This window comes from Echiichthys vipera (assembly GCF_963691815.1).
Source record: "Echiichthys vipera genome assembly, chromosome: 5".
NCBI lineage: Eukaryota > Metazoa > Chordata > Actinopteri > Perciformes > Trachinidae > Echiichthys > Echiichthys vipera.
The window spans coordinates 21,230,152-21,249,799 of NC_139830.1; the positions used below are offsets into that span (position 1 = coordinate 21,230,152).

Here is a 19,648-nt window from a genome sequence, read left to right on the forward strand (position 1 = left end):
AATTCAAAGATATTCACTTTACTGTCATGGACGAGTAAAGAAACCAGAAAATATTTACATTAATTTAATATAGTTGGTGAATATTTTTATAGTTGACAACTAACTGATTAATTGTTGCAGCTCTACATTTGATGCAAGTTATCCTGTTCCCCTGATTTGTGTGCTGGTGTCGCTCTCCAGGATGTTTTCTTCATCTTTGGGACAGCAACTTTGATATTAAGCCTCATTAATTCCTCCTCTCAACAATGCTAGACTCTGATGATGTAATGAAACCATGTGCTTCACTGTTGGCTCAGGGTCAGAAATCATGAAGCTGTAATGGCTTGAAAAACACAAAAGTCAAAACAAGCCAGCAAACAAAGGAAGCAAACTAAACTGAGGGAGAGAGGCCAAAAAAACCTCTAGCTGCAGTCTAGGTGAAATCTCAGGCAGAGCAAAATTCGACAGGGTTTGAGATGGGCATGTGGCATGACGAACTGACAGAGGGTGAATGAGAATGAGTTGTAAATGAATGGGAGACTGGACGGGAGGCTGATGAGGATAATGAGGGTCAGGTGTGGGAATGGGAGGGGAAGCATAGGTAAAGGGAATGAGGGGCTTGCAGGGCAGACGGGCATTCCTATTTGAATTAATAGTAAATGTGGCCAAATCTAGATTATCAAAAGTTTCACTGTGGAAGCACTCACATATCACTTATAGTGAAAATTGCTACCTACTATCAAATAAATCTTAGGAATTGTTTCATAAAAAGGCCCAAATAGCACTATTCACTTTCACTAAATGTTCCTATTTGCAAATAGATACAAGAACCAAGTGTAAGTAGGTATTCATTCTGATGTATACTGCACATGCATACAACAGAGAGCCTTTTTAGTTATTACTTTGTATGCATGTGATTATTTAATCTGTGCTGCAGGAGATGTCTCTCTCCTGGGAAGCTGAACAGTTTCCACCTATCACTTTTGCAATCCACAAAGCATACCACCAAGCCCCCTGCCCTCCACCCAGCATTTCAAAATGATGTCACTGAGAAACCTATCCCTCAAGGTTTTGTAATGAATTGTGTGTTGACGTCTCTCTATAGCAATGTTGCAATTGGGAATAATTGTCAAGAGAAAACGTCCATTTTCTATGTGGTGGTACTGTTATGACAGAACGTTGAGGAACGCTTGATATTGTTCCCTTGCAGCTGCTAGACTATAACACTATAACATTTTTTAGTGTGTGTTTGTACATTTCTCACACATATCAACCATGTCGACACTCCAAGATGGAGTACTCCGAACTGCTGCACTGCAGCATAACAAATAAGCTACTTCATACCTACCCTATATGGAGAATACATGTGAAATGACCCAGACAGATCTTGACAGAATCTCCAGCATCCCTGAACCTCTTCAGAGCCTCTAACCTGTCATCTTGGCCTAACAGCCTACTGCAGGATGAGTAAAGGGGTTGAGGCAAGGATTAGCTCAGTCCTCCTGTGAGCATTTACTGTGCATACCAGTGGCAGCACTGAACAGCCACAGCAACATTTCCCCTGCACCTTACCAAGCCATCCCATGTTTACCCTGAGTACTAATTTGTGTCAACCAAAGTACCGTATACACACAAGACAATTTGGCCAAATTATACAATTCTCTGTTCTCACAGTGAAATAAGCAATCACTGCACAAAACAACACTTGTAAAAAATGGAAATATGTCTCCCCCCACTTAAACAAAATGGCAATGGGAGCTATAAATACATCTGACATCCTCAGCAAACAGGTCAATACGACATCAACAACCACACATTCTGTTATGTTATCAGTGGTGTTCAGAGGGCTCTGGTGCTTGCTCAACTGCTCATTTATGTTTCATGCTTTGCATCTGACACAAGTGGCGACATTAATACACACTCAGCACGAAGTACACATTGAGATGGAGGAATATCTACATCACATAAACCCCATCGGTCTCCTTTTTTACTTCACTTCATAACTTAATTCATTAATTTCAAAAGATGGTATCGGCTGTAGCTAGCCAACTAATCAAGATAACGTTAGCTTTCACAACCTCTCCTGCTGACTTTTTAATTGCAAGTAGAATCGCTTTGAAGATCTTTTAAGATGTCTTCACTTGGGGCAGCCAGTGGCACAGTGGTTAGAGCAGTTGCCCCATGTAAAGAGGCTGAAGGTCCTCAAGACAGCGGCCGCGGGTTCATCTCCGACCTGCGGCCCTTTGCTGCATGCCCCCCCCCCCCCCCCCCCTCTCTCCCTCTTTCACCCCATTTTCTGTCTATCCTATATAATAAAGGCTTGAAAAACTGCCAAAAAAATGATCTTTAAAAGAAAACGATGTCTTAACATTATGGCAGCATACATGATGTATGTGTAGGTAAGCATGTCTCCCTGTAAAAAGTCAGTATCCAGTTGATGGTCCTTGTAGGAAACAAAAATAAACAAATAGCATTTTTAAACTAATCAGTCTTAGAATGATAAAAAATTAGAATTGGTACCTTGTGGTTGTATATCTCCGCTGAGCAGTCAAGTTACTGTTTACATCCATGTCTGTCCAGACTTGCATAATATATGTAATTAAGAATCTAAACTTAAGACTATGGAATTTAATAAAATGTAATAGGTGTATTGTTTGGCCACAGTTTCAAAATTACTGTCACCAATTCAGTATCTGACCAAATGTCTCCACTTCTGTTCCTGAGTTATGACGCTGAATAATGGCCAGAAATGTGCTTTTGCAGAACATTATAATGTCATAGTGAAGTTTACCTTTAACCTTTTGAATATAAAATGTCATCACTCAATAATTTTCATCCTATTAGACATTTGTGTGGAATGTTGTGTGAAATTATGGCCAAAAATGTATTTTGTGAAGTCACAGTGACCTTGACTTTTGACATACAACATCTAATGAGTTCATCCTCAAGCCCAAATAGACATTTCATGTCATCAAAGCTATGCACAAATAAAATGTATTATTTTTTGTTCATTATTATTTGTGCCACATTGGAAGAAATTACCTCGAGGAATTCTTGAGATACCTTGTTCACGAGAATGGGGCAGACGTGAGGTCACAGTGATGTTCAAAATCTAAGTCCAAGTGGATATCTGTGCCAAAGGTGAAGACATTTTCCCTAGGCGTTCCTGAGATATCGCAATTCACAAGAATAAGATAGATGGAAATACAGAAAACCAAAAATATCAGGACAGAATGTTGGCCTACAGACGTGGACACAGCGACGGATGGATGCAGAGACAGTGTCCTCGCAAAATAGATAGCAAATGTGGAGGTACTGAGCCTGACCTCCGATTCATATGTCTTTAATTACCTTGAATCCACATTTCTGTCTCATCATACACATAGAGTACATAAGTACACAGTGGGAAAATACTACGTATTGGACATGCTAGTCATGAACAGGTTTTTTTTTTAACATTACCTGTAACCACACAAAATAACAACAGCATGGCAGTAATGCTGGATACCTGTAAGTAGTTAGGAGAGCATATCTATGTCTCCAGAGTTCTATATTCCCAACTCAGATATCCTCTTAATATGACACATTAAGGGCCCTTTTAAGAGTTCTCAGCAGTGCTTTTTCCCTTGGCAAAATATACTAACCTATTGATGTTATAGTCCTTGAAACCTACACAACCAGACAGTTCTCCTGACTTTTATCTCAACAGTGGTTGTAAAGATTTCTGTAGAAATAGAGTGGGGGTTTCTGGCACAACTTCAACTAATTCCAAGACACACAGAGAAGGGAATTAAGTCCTAAGATGTCAAAACTCCATTGTCAAAACTTTATTGTAAGACAGACGCTTCTTGGTTTGTGGACTTCTTAAATGGATTGTTACAATTCAAACTGCATTACAAAAATCCATCTCCTTTTGTTCTTTTTGATTTCAAATTGCAAAGATTTCCAGTTTCAATGAGGACCCTGGGAACATAGGGATGATCCTGTGGGGTTTATTTGCTGGACATGATCATGTTTACAAAATCCCAAACCTATAGGCCTATGTAGCTGAAAATTTCAGCCTAGTGTCTTTTCAGCATCAAATATTGGATTTGAGTTTGCCACTGTGCTTTTTACTTGACTGTCTGAAGATTTAAGAGGGTCATCTTGAGTAGGCATGTGGAAGAGCAGAGGCATTCCTGTGTGCACAGAAGGCACATGCTGAATGGGGAAAAGGAGCTGATGGGATGCACAGCATGAGCAAAGGAAATAATAACTTCAAGAAATAAAAGCCACCCCAAGCCAGATGCTGCCAAACATCTCTCTCCATCATAATATTTGATTTGTTGAGTGAATACTATCAGTCACCTTATGAGGCCATTCAAGTGATTTTAAAGTACTGTTTTTATCTTATGCATCAGCAGCTGGAACAGACACCCATGTGTATGATGTGGATATAGCTGCACTCAGAGTACTACTGGAGCTGTACATGCACACTGAATGTCTTGCAAGATTTTTTTTAACCAATTGCTTGTCTGCCTCATGCATCCTCATCCATGTAGGGTTTGCTTTGCAGCTATCCCTTCCCAGCAGCTTAAGGTGGTTGGGCTTGACGTGCCGAGGCAGATTGTATATGACCCAAAATCTGCCTGGCCTCATGTGGTATGAGGCTGTAATCCATCACGTTGAAGACAATAGACAAGGATGGGGACTAACAAGCCAACTCAAAAACAATCTGCATGGGCAACAACCCCACCCCATAAAAGCTTCTACCATTAAAGAAACTGCCCAGGGCCTTGTAGCAGACTACAAATGTCCACCTAGGATCATGGAATGTCCATACTATGTACGAGACGTCCAAAATATCTCAGATCACCAGTGAGATGAAAAGGTACAGACTGGATATTCTGGGAAACATTAAGTGACGACAGACTGGTTCTGGTCGCCAATCAACTGGCAACGGATTAGTGTTCCTATACTATACTCAGGACATGAGGACAAACACATCCATGGTGTGGCCCTTACAGTCACCAAAGAAAAGGCAAAAACCTTGGTAGAATGGAAACCTGTGAGTGACAGAATGAGCAGGGCTCGCTTCAATTCTCGATATTGTAAACTGACCATCATATTTTGTTATGTGATAACAAATTAAGCTTACATAGAGGACAAGATAGAGCAAATGAAAGAACTTAAAGCTAAGATGTTGAACACCAAGTCACTGAGGCTCCAGAAAGGCCCAAGAAGCCTATGTAGGTGCAACCGGCACCCTAAAGATGATTCATTTCTGGATTAACGTGAATTTTCAGTTTGATTATGAGAAGGCCTCGGCCTGCTCAAACAAAAGGAACGACTAGGCCCCAAGCCTGGCAGCCTTTGTCCCTGAGGGCATGGTCACAAACAAATGCCTGCCATGCAAACATTCTCCCCCACAGGTCACACCCAGGTGTGAATTCTCCAAGGGACCCCCAAACTGAACTGTTCATTGGCTGACCTGACCTCTGGTGATGACATCATCAGTGTCTATAAAACTGTAGGACACTTCCTGCTCTTTCTCTTTCTCTTGGCCACTCTGTCTTGGCCTCTCTTCCTTCGAATCTCCACACTCAACTCGGCGCTCTCCTGCTGGATCCAGGGACCAGCTGCCCGCTGTCCCTCAGCCCTGAAAATGGCCTGTATGGTGTAGGATCACCAGCAAAGGTTAACCAACCGGTTATCAACTCAACTGAGCAGAACAAAGAGCGATCTGAGTCCTCTTTTGTCTAAGAGCAACAACCAAGACAAGAACCTTTCTTCAACCAGCTTCCTACAAGGACCAGCCACTGGCATCAAGTAACGCAACGTATCTTTCCTATACTCACCAACTGGGCATTACTACATGTTATAGGACTGAATGAACGGCTAGATAGAACTGTGACTTTGTTAAAACCTGATTATAATTTCTGAGGTCTGTTCACACCTTCTCTGCAGGGGGTCCAAGCCCACACCTTTCCTCCCTCTCTCTTTGTCTTATTCTCAAACACACACACACACACACACACACACACACACACACCCACACACACACACACACACAAACACACACGTTTTCTGTTAGCTTTAGTTAGTTTATTGTGTTTCGTTTGTTGCATTTATTAATTTATAAATAAATGTTTATGTTACCATATGTCTGTTTATTTAATATTACACAAAGATGAATGAGCCAGCCTCTACTAAGAAAATAACTTTTAAGTCCTTCAACTAATTAAACTATTACATTTATCGGTGTTCAACCCTTAATTAGTAGTGTAATATATTTAAAGAGACTTTTATATTAGTTGTCACTCCGTCTATGACGGTGGTGCCCCGAGGAACTCTGGTCTAACTAGAGTAATTTTTATCATTATCTTTGATAATTATTGGTGATAGCTAATATTTACTTGATTAACGATAAGTTTATTGAGAATACTCAATCTCATAATCTGAACGTGAGTCAAGGCCCTACATTTAATTGGTTCTCCGTGTGAAGTTTTTAATAAATTAAAGTTATTCATTTTTAGTAATTCTTCTTTATTAATTTTCTTTTTAAAATATTTCATTTGATAGTCACACTATTGATCCAATTACCCTAAAGTACCTACACCTATAAGATCAAGAATAAGGAAGTCAAAAGGAGTGCAAGGAACGACAAATGGGCCTTTGTTGAGAGACTAGCCTGCAAAGTCCAAGCAGCTCTGCGAAAGAAAAAACACCAGCCAAGCAGCTCCTGTGAAAGACAAGTATGGTAACACCTTGCTAACAGAGAGAGAACAGGCTGCCAGGTAGGTGCAGCACTTCCATGATGTCCTCAACTGCACTGATGCAGAAAATCCTGCTAACCCTAAACCTGCATATAGCCTTTTCAACATCGATATCAGCCCCCCAACTGAGGTCAAAAAAGCCATCCAAATGACCAAGGATGAGAAAGCTGCCTGCTTTGACTCCATCAATGCAGAGATGCGAAAAGCTGACTACAACAAAACTCTTAAGGTTTTCACTTACCTGTTCAGAAACATCTGGGACACAAATGTCATTCCTGCAGATTGGTAAAAAGGTCTGATTGCAAAAACCCCAAAGAAAGGCAATCTAACAACTGGACAATTTTAACAGCTGGAGAGGCATCACAGGGCTATTCATACCACCAAAGGTCTTCTGTAGGATCCCTCTAACCAGAATAGATGACGCAATCAAACCTAACTGAGACAAGAAGAGACAGGCTTCAGGAGAGGAAGAGGGTGCACTGACCAAATCTTAACACTAAGGAACATTATCGAGCAATACCTAGAGTGGAACAACCAATTATACATAAACTTCATTGACTTCCAGAAAGCTTTTGACAGCTCACACCACAACACCCTGTGGAAGATTGTGCAATCCTATGGAGTTCCTCCAAAGATAATTGCGCTGTTAAAGATGTTTTACCACTTGTTTGTGTGTAGTGTGATCGCAAACAGCAACCTCACTGACTGATTCCCTGTGGAATCTGGAGTACGCCATGGATGTATCATGTCTCGCATCCTATTCCTGATCCTTGACCGGACCATGAGGAAAACAACCTCAGATAAAACGAGAGGCATCCAATGAACACTATTCACCCAGCTGGAAGACATCGACTATGCTGATGAGCTGGCCATTCTTTCCATAAACTACACTCATCTGCAAGGGCAGACCGACAGAACTGACAGATATGCCAGAGAGATGGGTTTGACCATAAACACCTCTAAAACCCAAGTGATGTGCATTAACTTGTAGGTGCAATCAGCATTCCACAGATGTTTGTTAATTTCTGGATTAATGTGAACTCTGATTATGAGGCGCATGGTCACAGACAAAGAACTGCCATGTCAATCTGCAGGCTCCATCAGGTCACAAACTGTCAGTCCATTAGCTGACCTGACCTTCTGATTGCATCACCATGTCTATAAAACTGGAGGACACCATCTTACTCTCTTTTCTTCGAATCTTCACTCGACTCTCTTCTCTCTAATCTTCTGCTGGATCTCGTCTTCAGCCTCTTTTGGACCAGCCGCCCCTGCCTTCCTTAATCCTGGAGCCTCAGTGGCCTGCACAGAGCGGGGCCGTCTGACGAAACAACAGACCGCCAACACAGCGACTTAGTTTTCTCCTGTGTCTGAAGACAACACAGGAAACACTTTCTGACAAACTTGTCTGAAGAGCAACCACAAGGCAACTTCAACTTTTTACTAAACACAGTGAACACTGGCATCATTGCATGTTATGAGACTTTAAGAACGGCTAAGCACAGAACTGTAACTTTGTTACGACTGATGTTTAATGATGATTATGTGTGACTCTGTTGATTCAGTTAAGTTGAGGAGGTTTGAGGAAAGAACTTTAAAATCCTTCAACTGAGTGAATTATTACATTAATTGTTGTAAAACTCCTAATTAATAGTTTATCATATTCAATGAGACTTTTATATTAGTTGTCACTCCGTCTGTGAGAATGGTGCTCTGAGGAATTTGGGTTTAACTAGAGTAATTTTTATTATTATCTTTGATAATTATTGGTGATAGCTAATATTTACTTGATTAACGATAAGTTTATTGAGAATACTTAATTTCATAATCTGAACGTGAATCAAGGCCCTACATTTAATTGGTTCTCCATGGGAGTTTTTTTAATAAATTAAAGTCAGTCATTTTTATTAATTTTTCCTTATTAATTTTTCTCTGTTAAATATTTAATTTAATAGTCACACTTTTGATTAAATGAACCTAGAGTAACTACAAAATTAACAACTCCTGCACAAATCACTGTGGATGGCAAGGCTCTCGGTTATGTTGAAGAGTTCACATATGTGGGAAGCCGACTCAGTAAGGACAATGCATGCAGTGAAGACATTCGCATATGGTCTGGTAAAGCCGGCAATGCTTCCGCCCTACTCCAACAGCATTGTCAAATAGGTTCTACTGTAGGGCTCCGAATGCTGCACACAACATGCAGGGATGCAATTCTGAGCAGACAACCCTGCTTGAAGCCAATAATAAGGCAGAGGAACATTTTCAATAAGACGATGTCCCAACTTTTCACGTCTATTGGCCAATAATTGCAAGTTGTCACGCTGTTAGTAGAGTGCTCCGTCATGTATGTATCTCACTCTATATGAGAACAGGGCTAATGGTGGTTTCAATAGAGAGTGTAGTAGAAATCAGTGTTGGTGTAATTGGACTGTAGTCCCAAGCAATTGTTGATTGGTGTGATGGTTCATGTAAATGGTGTTCATTAAGGCTCTGTGTAAAAGTCTGAACCAGATAAGTGTTTTAAAACAGTGTCATTTACTATTTCAGTTTGTGTAAATAAGTATTTAAAATACAATGATATGCAATGTAGGGTATGTATGTATATTTACTGACAATTGAGTTCCCAGTTAGTACAATGTGTCAAGTAAGTTTTGTGCTGTATTAATAGATTGAACAAATAATTGTCAAAGTATAAAGGAGAATACCAATCTACAATTTATATATCAGATATTAGGATGTTCCAGTATTTCTCACTAATTAGACACAGTGTTCAACAGAATCAACTACCAAAATGATTCATCAGTTACTCTGATTAAATTGATTTTGCCAGCTAAATTAAAGCGGTCCAAAATGGCATGTTATTTTCATCTAAACCTGCGACAATGAAAAAGGAAAAGACAGGGGAGAAGCCCGGCACTTTACTGAGCTCTGTTCAAAGACAATCTGTGTGCAAATATCTAAAAAGCTTCACTTCAGAACAAGACGACACAAGGTTGCTTGTGATTCATCTCATCCTTCTTTCATGCCTTTCTTTCCATTAACCACTTCCAGCGGTGTTTACTCAGAGGCCTGCCGCTGGTTCAAATGGGTGGTGGACAGCATCCATTACTGGAGCAGCTCCATTCTAATAACAGGTTATACACCCTCTATCTGTCCCTCACACACAGGTATGAATCTCTAGCATGACTACACTACACAGACACAGCTGCAGTGCTACACATGTGTGAGGAGTGCTGAGATTAATTTGTCACAGGACACTACTGGGTCAAATGTTTGAATGTTAATGTAAGAGCAGGATGGATAGCTCAGTCTAAAGAATTGTACATCTAGTACGGTCTACCCTGACCATTTCAGGCAAAGAGACTGTTGGCCATATAATGTTGGTCTCTTGTTCTTTTAAAGCTTAGCCATCATTCAAGACACGCCAGGTTTAGTTCAGGGCTGTATACTGGATGAATAAGTACACCAATTTTTATATCCTGTATAATGTGAATCAAGCATAGCTGAAAAAAATTGTGTAACTCCTACTAACTGCATCCCCTTATTACCATTTTAACAGAACAATTAATAACCCATGACTAACTTTTTTAACAGGAAAAACAACAGACATTGTGAGACATTAACATTTTGTAACACCACCACACCACTGAACTGCATGCATTTTTTATTACAGTATATGTACTCCTGTAGGATAAGCCATTATCCGGCTATTAAGTTTGATGTAACACCCTTTCAAAATACGATTTCTGGGCGCTAACACTTTGTCCAACAAAACAGACAACAGCTGAACCTGTGAACAATTCTTCGGTGAGACACCTTTTCATCCACAGGAAAGCGGTAAAATGACAATTCTGTTTGTTTTGTTACTCAGATCACTTCAAACAACGCACTGGAACACAGCACCGCAGCATTGTAAAAATACAAGGCTTTCGGCTGGCTTGGGCCTGGAAATTCAACACCACACTGTCTCATTTTTTCAAATTTTAAATACAGAAAACAACTCAAAAGCTCACATGTCGAAAACATGTGAGCGTGTAAGCTTTTTGAGTTGTTTAAAGGCAATTTTGACAAAACTGCAAGGGTTGTTCATTTGAGCAACTAACAGAAACAGCGAAACCTCCCTCCCCATTGTAGTATTACATACAAAGGGAGCAATGGAGGGAGAAAGATGCTGCACAGCTGCTGTAAGAAAAATCCATATCTACTATTTGGGCAACAGTTAATGTATAAAAATGGCAGTGTTCTATGTACTTTATTTTCATGGCTGACTATGAAAAAAGGTGTTTCTGGTATTTGACATTTTCCAATCCAGCTATACCTGTGGTGAGGCTGCAAACATGTCTGTATTTATTGATGAAAAAGCTTTTTACTAAGTGAATGTTAACATATTTTATCCTAAGAGACTCTGTTATATGATATCTACAATGGGAGAAAAAAATCTCTCTCTCTCTCTGATTCTCCTGAAATACACCCTATAATTTAGGAATCTCTATGGTATTTTCCATTGATTCTCAGTGTAATTATCATACATGTGATTTACAGGAATAACTACGGAAGATATGTTAACCTTTAGGGCTCTGATGTAAATTCAATTGACATTTTTCTTTTGGAAGGCAGCTGTCGAAGATGCCGTAAAGTTATATATTCAGGTTGGTTACTCTGGGACATGAGTAAGAAATAGCTCAACTGCAGCTCCTGAAAGATTTATAATTGAACTCATTCATCTTTCTATCTTCCCTATTACATATATTTGCCTGGACTACTCTGACAAAAACCATAAGAAGATACCATCCTACATTGGACTGCAGTATCCCGAGCTGCACAGAGAAGGAGTTGGAAATGTATCTAAAAGCAACACAATTAAAATATTAACATGTGTTTTAAGAGGTCATTTAAATGTGTGTCTTTACCTTGTAAGGTTTCCAGAGGGGCCGCTGGTTCACTTACACTGCGTCGTATCATCTGGGGATTCATCATGCAGCTGGCTTTAATTTCAGTTAAATCATTTTGCAGATGGCTTTCACAGAAGGGCATGATTTCCATAAATCTCACAGGATATACGCACAAGAATTTTCTTCATAATTAAATCTCAAAATGGCATAAGTATAGTTAAAAGTGTGGTAATTCCTGAAATAAAATGGATTATAAGTCCCCTAGAGTATTCTATAGTCACATGCAGCTACTCAAAAAATGTACTGAAGCACCGTGATGTGTATAAAAGGGATGGGTTGGTCAAAAAAATAATAATTCAGAATGGTATTTTGACACATGTTGTATCTCCTGCGATTTGAATATTGTACTAGTCCATACTGAAATTTCAATAAAATTCTGATTAATTGTTCAGCCGTATACTGCATCATCCTGTCCGGGTTAAATTTGCAATGATGACACAATGCTCCACATCATCCCTTACTAGGCATACCATAAAATACTAGGCTATATATCAATATCAAACAATAATCACCCAACCCACTGCGCAATGTGACGTCAGAGTGAATCATTTTCTATGTAATTTTTAGACGTCCACTTTTGGTCCACTGAAGGGGTTGTTTTGTAACATCAGGTGACGTATTTATTTTCGACTTTTAGAAAACGTCCAATGTTGACGTCCGTGGGACCTCCGTGTAAGGGCTTTTTATAGTCCAAATGTGGTTGTTTATGGACGTCTTGTCAACAACAAATTTAGACTTATTTCAGATTACTCCTGTAATAACAGGTCACTTTTCTAGCGTCACAGACTTTATGGCTGCCATTCAGCACCTACACAGCCTCCCCGACCACCACCTCAAACATACAGCATTCAGACGAGGCAAAGTGTGTAAAGTGTCTTGCCCAATGACACAACACAGGGCGGGGATCGAACGAACAACCCTCCGAGCATTGGCCATCCCACTCTACCCCCACAGCTAAGCAACAGGGGCGCTAATGTTACCTGCATTTCCGGGCTTGCTAGTGCTTCAATGTCGGAGAGTTCCGTCATAATAAGGTGGATTGGCTACCATGAAATTATTTTTCAAAAATTGCATTTCCAAATAAAAAAACAGATAAATGCACAAATACATATATGCATAAATAAATAACTTGATTATTCCAAATAAACCAGAAAAACAGGAAAATGTAAGATAAAAACAAAAAAACCCATCATGTACATTTCCTGCACCTGTCATAGACGTCCACATGAGGTCCAAAAAATGTACCCAGTTCAAAGGTCAAATGATGAACGTCAATATGATGTCCAACTTGGGGCATGGTTGGACGTCCAAATAGTGGACCTAGTTTGGACATCGACTAGATGTCCAGAATTGGTCATGGACCGACGGAACCAATATAGACACGATCTGCACGTCTATCCAACTTTCTCACCATCTAATTGCTTCTTTCCACCCTAAACCAACTGGAATTAGCAGGCAACACCAACAAAGGGAAGGGAAGTTTGGGGTCCCCTGCTAAAGCTGCTGCCCCCGCGACCCGACCCCGGATAAGCGGATGAAGATGAGAAGATGAGATGAGACCAACAAAATTAAATACAATGTGCTAGCTGTAAAAAGCCAAATTCCAGACCAACAGATTTATTTCAGCCAAAAAAAGAGACCACTTTTGCCAACTCAGTCCTTCTGCTGTAAAGGTTGATATCCTGTTGAAGTATGTATGCAAGACAAAAGTGTTCAAATTTTGAATGTGAAATTGCTTCATAATATGCTAGGGGTTGTTTTTAGGATAATGAGTGAGCTCTCAGCATTCACGGCTGCCTCATAGGAAGAACCTAATTTTGATCAGTGGCTTTACCATCCTAAAGGAATTTATTCTTGCCTGAGCTTTATCTCTCATTGCCCTCCCTATTCTCCAATCCAGATGGTCTGTAAGCTAAGCGCGTGCCAATCTCCTCATTTTGTTATTAGCTGCATTTCATATCCAAGGAACTCTAAGCAACTAACGGCATCCAAAAGAGCTACCGGGTCGTAAGCGGCTGCCGTCACACAGGGAGGAAGTGCAGCAAGTGAACATTAGACAAGCCACAACAATCAGAGAGAAATATCTCTTTTTTTCCTTCTGTACGTGGAGAAAGAGGAGGAAATGAGAAGGGCCTCTGCCACTCATTTCTAACATGCAACATGATTAACAACAAGATTACAATCACATAGACCTGACTGGATGTGATACTATACAGAAATCCACTGAATGATCAAAGACTGAGATTCTGTTTCTGTTGATGCCCTTCCACAGTGTTCATCCTGTGGTTCACAGGAGGTAAACAATGAAGAAAAGAATCCGCTGTGAGCCAGCAATAGCTATTAATAGCCAGTTCTCGAATTCAATTTAACCTAATTTGAGCACAAAGTTAAAATCAATCTCTACAGCCAATGAGAGACATCGAGGAGATTGATCTCTGCTAAAAAATGTTGAGTCTGTCACAGATTCCCCTTCCAAACATTATCCTCCTGGATAATATGTATCTGCACTGCAGCTATGCAGTTATGTTAATGGACTGCTACAACACAACTAGATGATAATCACTGTTACTAAGCCTGCACACTCTCCCCTTCTGTCTATGCAATACTGACCATATACGGACTACATTTATGGATTGCATTGATATACAGTAGCCTACTGGTTTACTGACCACTCAAAGCACTTGTCAACACTCACCTATTCACACTAATGTCAGAGGCTGCCATACAAGGTTCAACACTTTGACACTTCGTCACACATTATTAACTTCATACACTTATGAATTTGAATGTATAAGCAATCAGTTAATTACAGCTTACTGGTTCTCATTTCAATTTCTATACATGATTTAAGCTTTGGATTGTGATTTTGCGAGGGCCAGCACACAAGTTTGAAAGCTTGTTTCTGGTCACCAGCAAATGTGAGTCCTGTACTAGTTCCTCTTTTAGCTCTATTTTTGCACTCCACCTTCACCTGTGAAAAATGTCTGTCTCGTTAGCTACGAACTGATCCACCAGGCGGTGTACTATAGTGGTTTTATCTTAGCAGCAACTAGAAACTGAGACTGTCCTGAATACCATTTGGTGAGCTTCGGGAAAAGGATGGAGCCAGCCAGCTCCGTGCCAGAGCGCTTTGGCATTACCTGTGGCTGTCGACTGTGTTTATCGTCACTAAATCGTCTAATACGACACCAGGCTCCTGCATACTGCTCATTGCGCGACTCAGATCTCTTGAGATGGATGGCATTGTACTGCATTGTTAATGCTGTATAAATTAGCAGCTAGTGGACTTCCTCTGCATAGACCACCAAAATTTCAGCTTGCATGCACATTTTTGACATTGAGCAGCTAGTATTAGAAGTGAGAGCAACAAGTTAGATTGCTGAGTCACTCTAACAGCTCCCTGCTGCGCACACAGCTCCAGTGTGAGGAAAAGAGAGTATAGCAAATGTAAATGACAGCGAAACACTGTAAAGACCCTCAAACTGAGCTCAAATGGAAACACTGTGCTGCGTCTTTTGGTTTAATCAAAGGCTTCTATCTTTTAAGGATTCTGTTATTCTACAGTTTTCAAAATAAAAAAATGAATATTCTAATACCAAAATGTAAGTCCTAATACAGTGTTTCCCACAGACCAGGTAGCAATGTGAGGTCATAGGGAGACCTTTTGAGGGCAGTAGCTCAGTCCATGGGTGACTCAGCTGGGAACCAGAGGGTCGCTGGTTCGAGTCCCTGTGTGGACCATGAATGGAGTGTGGACTGGTGGCTGGAGAGGTGCCAGTTTACCTCCTGGTCACCCCCAACTGCTCGGGGCGCCGATCCATTGGCAGCCCCCTCGCTCTGACATCTCTCCCTTAATTGCATGTATATATGTCCTGTGTGTGTGACATTTATAATAACAGAGTGAAAAAATTGAATTTCCGCTTGTGTGATTAATAAAGTAATTCTTCTTCTTTTACTAAAACTTAACAACTTAACTGCTAATTTCTTCTCTGCTCCGACCATCACCACCTACAGCTGCTGAGTTCATCAGCAAGGCTGCAACTAATGATTATTTTAGTTATTGATTATTCCAGATTCTTTTCTTGATCGGCATATAAAAACTTTTTTTTTTTTAATATTGAAATATGCTGATCACAAGTATCATGAGCCCAAGGTGACATCTCTAAATGTTCTTGTCTAACTAAAGATATCAATCCCTGCATTTTTTTTCCTTTTTTAATTATATATATGATCAATTCATTTTCAGACACGCTGCCTAATAATTTACTATTGAGGTTGAGTCCTCCGCCCTCCAGCTGTGTTCACAGCACAGCTCAGCCTCCACGCTGGTCCTGCAAGCCGGTACCAGCGATTTAAAGAACCACCAGTCCGAGATCCTTAAACAGGACTTCAGGTCCATGGTGGACCGTCTGCTAGACACAGGGAAGTGTCTGATTATTTTCTGGCCTGCTTCCCCTGCCGCATTTTGGTGACGTCATGTACAGACGCCTCTGCCAGCTGCACCTGTGCCTTAAAGGATACTGCCTGGGGAAAAGTATTCCATTTGTGGACAACTTTACAGCTTTCTTAAACAGACCCATGCTTTTTAAACACGACGGCCTGCACCCTAACCAGGAGGGGTCAAGACTTTTATCTGTCAACATTGACCAATCCACTCCTCCCAGTCATATTAATACTCATATTCCTCGAGGCAGTGGCCCAGGAGGAGGCGTTGCAGCTTTTTATGACTCAGACCTATTAATCAACCCTACACCTAAACTAAATTATAATTCATTTGAAAGTCTTGTCAATATTAGTCCTTAAATCTGATCATTGTACTGAAGTAATCATTGTAGGAGATTTTAATATTCACATGGATGTTGATAACAATAGCCTTGGTATTGCGTTTATCTCTCTATTAGATTGTTTGGTTTAGTCAGTGTGCATAAACCTACTCACTGTTTTAATCACACCCTCAACCTTGTTTTGGCTTATGGTGTGGAAATCAATGACTTAATAGTCTTTCCACAGAATCCTATTTTATCAGACCATTATTTAATAACTTTTGAATTCGTATTACAGGACTACTCACCTCTGGGAAAAAGTTTCTACACTAGATGTTTATCTGATAGTGCTTTAACTAAATTTAAGGAATCGATTCCATCTGCATTTAATTTAATGCCTTATACTAATATTCAAGAGTCCTTTACTAACGTCAGTTTCTCTGAAAGTGTTGCAGGCTCACTACAAACAACACTCGACTCTGTTGCCCCGTTAAAAAAGAAGATAATGAAACAGAGGAAGTTAGCTCCGTGGTATAACTCACAAACCTGTGAATTAAAACAAATGTTGCGAAAATTGGAAAGTAAATGGCGCTCTACTAAATCTGAGGAATCTCGCTTAGCTTGGCATGAAAGTCTAAAAACATAAAGGAAGGCCCTCCGTAATGCCAGAGCAGCCTTTTACTCATCTTTAATAGAGGAGAATAAGAACAATCCTAGATTTCTTTTCAGCACTGTAGCCAGGCTGACAGAGAGCCACAGCTCTACTGAGCCAAGTATTCCTATAACCCTCAGTAGTAATGACTTCATGACCTTCTTTAATGACAAAATTATAACTATTAGAGACTTAATCAACTCGCTTGGCACCAATTTTTCTTAAAACCCAGGAACCTTAGAAACAACTGTACGACTCGATATATTCTTGGACTGCTTTTCTAAGTTGACCTTAACAAATTAACATCTACTATTTCAGCATCAAAGCCCTCTACTTGTCTCCTAGACTCTACTCCACCTAGGTTACTTAAAGAAGGGTTACCTTTAGTTAGCACTCCTGTATTAGATATTATTAATATGTCTTTATCAGCAGGTTATGTACCACAGTTTTTTAAAGTAGCTGTAAGTAAACCTCTTCTTAAAAAGCCCAGTCTTGATCCTGAGGTACTAGCCAACTATAGACCCATATCTAACCTTCCTTTTCTTTATACATAATAATGAGTTATTTGAGGACTTCCAGTCAGGATTTAGAGTGAATCATAGCACTGAGACAGCACTGGTAAAAATTACTAAAAAACTTCTAATAGCTTCAGACAAAGGACTTGTCTCTGTACTTGTCTTACTAGATCTTTGTGCTGCCTTCGACACAATTGACCATCACATCCTGCTACAGAGACTGGAGCATCTAATTGGCATTAAAGGAACTGCATTAAGCTGGTTTAAGTCTTATTTATCAGATAGATCTCAGTTTGTACATGTTAACGACAAATCCTCCATGTTCACTGAAGTCAGTCACAAAGTCCCACAGGGTTCTGTCCTTGGACCGATTCTATTCACCTTATATATGCTTCCCTTAGGAAATATCATAAGGAAGCACATACATTTTCATTGTTATGCTGATGATATACAATTATATTTGTCAATCAAACCAGAAGAGAACGATCAATTAGATAAACTTCAAATGTGAATTAAGGAAATAAGAAGCTGGATGACCTTAAATTTTCTGATGTTAAACTCAGATAAAACTGAAGTTATTGTACTTGGCCCCAAAGGCCTCCAAACTCAAGTTAAAATACATTGTTACTCTGGATGATGTTGTGGTGTCCTCCAGCACCACAGTAAGGAATCTTGGTGTTATTTTTGAACAGGATATGTCCTTTGATCCTCACATAAAATTAACGACAAGGATTGCATATTTTCACCTGCGAAATATTGGGAAATTAGGAACATTGTGTCTCAGAAAGATGCAGAAAAACTAGTCCATGCATTTGTTACTTCTAGGCTGGACTGCTGCAACTCCTCATGATCAGGCTGCTCCAATAAGTCTGTTAAGAGTCTCCAGTTGGTCCAAAATGTTGCAGCTCGTGTACTAACTAAAACAACTCGAAGAGAACATATTTCTCCTGTATTAGCCTCTTTGCACTGGCTACCTGTAAAATCTAGTATAGAATAGAAAATCCTTCTCCTTACCTACAAAACTCTTATTAGTCAGGCTCCGTCGTATCTTAAAGAGCTCATAGTACCGTATTACCCGAGTAGATCGCTGCGCTCTGAGAATGCAGGGCTACTTGTCGTTCCAAAAGTAGAATGGGAGGCAGAGCCTTCAGCTACCAAGCTTCTCCTCCTGTGGGGTCTATGTAAATCCTAAATAAGTCATAGAGTGTGGTCTATACCTACTCTGTAAAGTATCCTGAGATAACTTTTTTTATGATTTGGCACTATGAATAAAATTGAATTGAATTGAATACAATTTAACTGATTGACTAATAATTTTTTGAGACCATCCTGATCTTGCGAGTCAAGAAATCATTAGTCAATTAATTGAGCTCCATTGTATTTTACTCACAGATCATTCTGGTAACCTGCGGGGGAGAAAATTTGGAGAAGGTTGCCCAAGTGACCGAATCAGTGTTGGTTTTGAGGCAATGTGAAGTGTGACGCAAGGAGAAGAGATGAGGGCAGCTATAGAGCAAGCCGCTCACTAGCGCTTTTTCTCTCTTGGATCCTTCTGTTGGAATATGCACCGGGCACCTGAAATTGTGCCTTTAATCCGTAAATTTCCCGTTACACAAACGGCAAATATCCAACATAGGTGGTGATAGACAGATGATTTATCCAATCAACAACCGAGAGTTCCCTGATGGATATACAGAGCAAATGGTTAAATAAGTCAGGTTAAATAATTTGAGCTCTACAATGGACAATTTAACAAAGTGATTGACACTTTAAATGGAGGCTTCTCTATAGCCAGAAATCTGTTCACCAAAGGCAAGACAGAAAACTTCCTCTTCTTTCTGCCTTTCCACGGTGTGTGACGTCAAGGCGTGTGGTTGTGGCAAACAACAAGTAGACTGGTGCCCGGTAGCTCCAGGTGAGACGGTCCTCTGCCACCGTCTTGTCTCTGACCTCAAGCAGTAGCGGACCAGCCGCTGTGTGCATTGTGAGCACAGACCCAGTGTGCTTCCCCATGACGAACACCTGTTAA

The 19,648-nt window shown here is 40.2% G+C and overlaps 1 protein-coding gene across 1 annotated transcript in view; it reads right to left on the reverse strand.

Moving 5' to 3' along the window:
- pitpnm3 (PITPNM family member 3) overlaps positions 1-19,648 on the reverse strand; it is a gene marked incomplete at its 3' end in the record, with an annotated part of 92,112 nt that overhangs the window by 67,791 nt on the left and 4,673 nt on the right. The window lies entirely within an intron of this gene.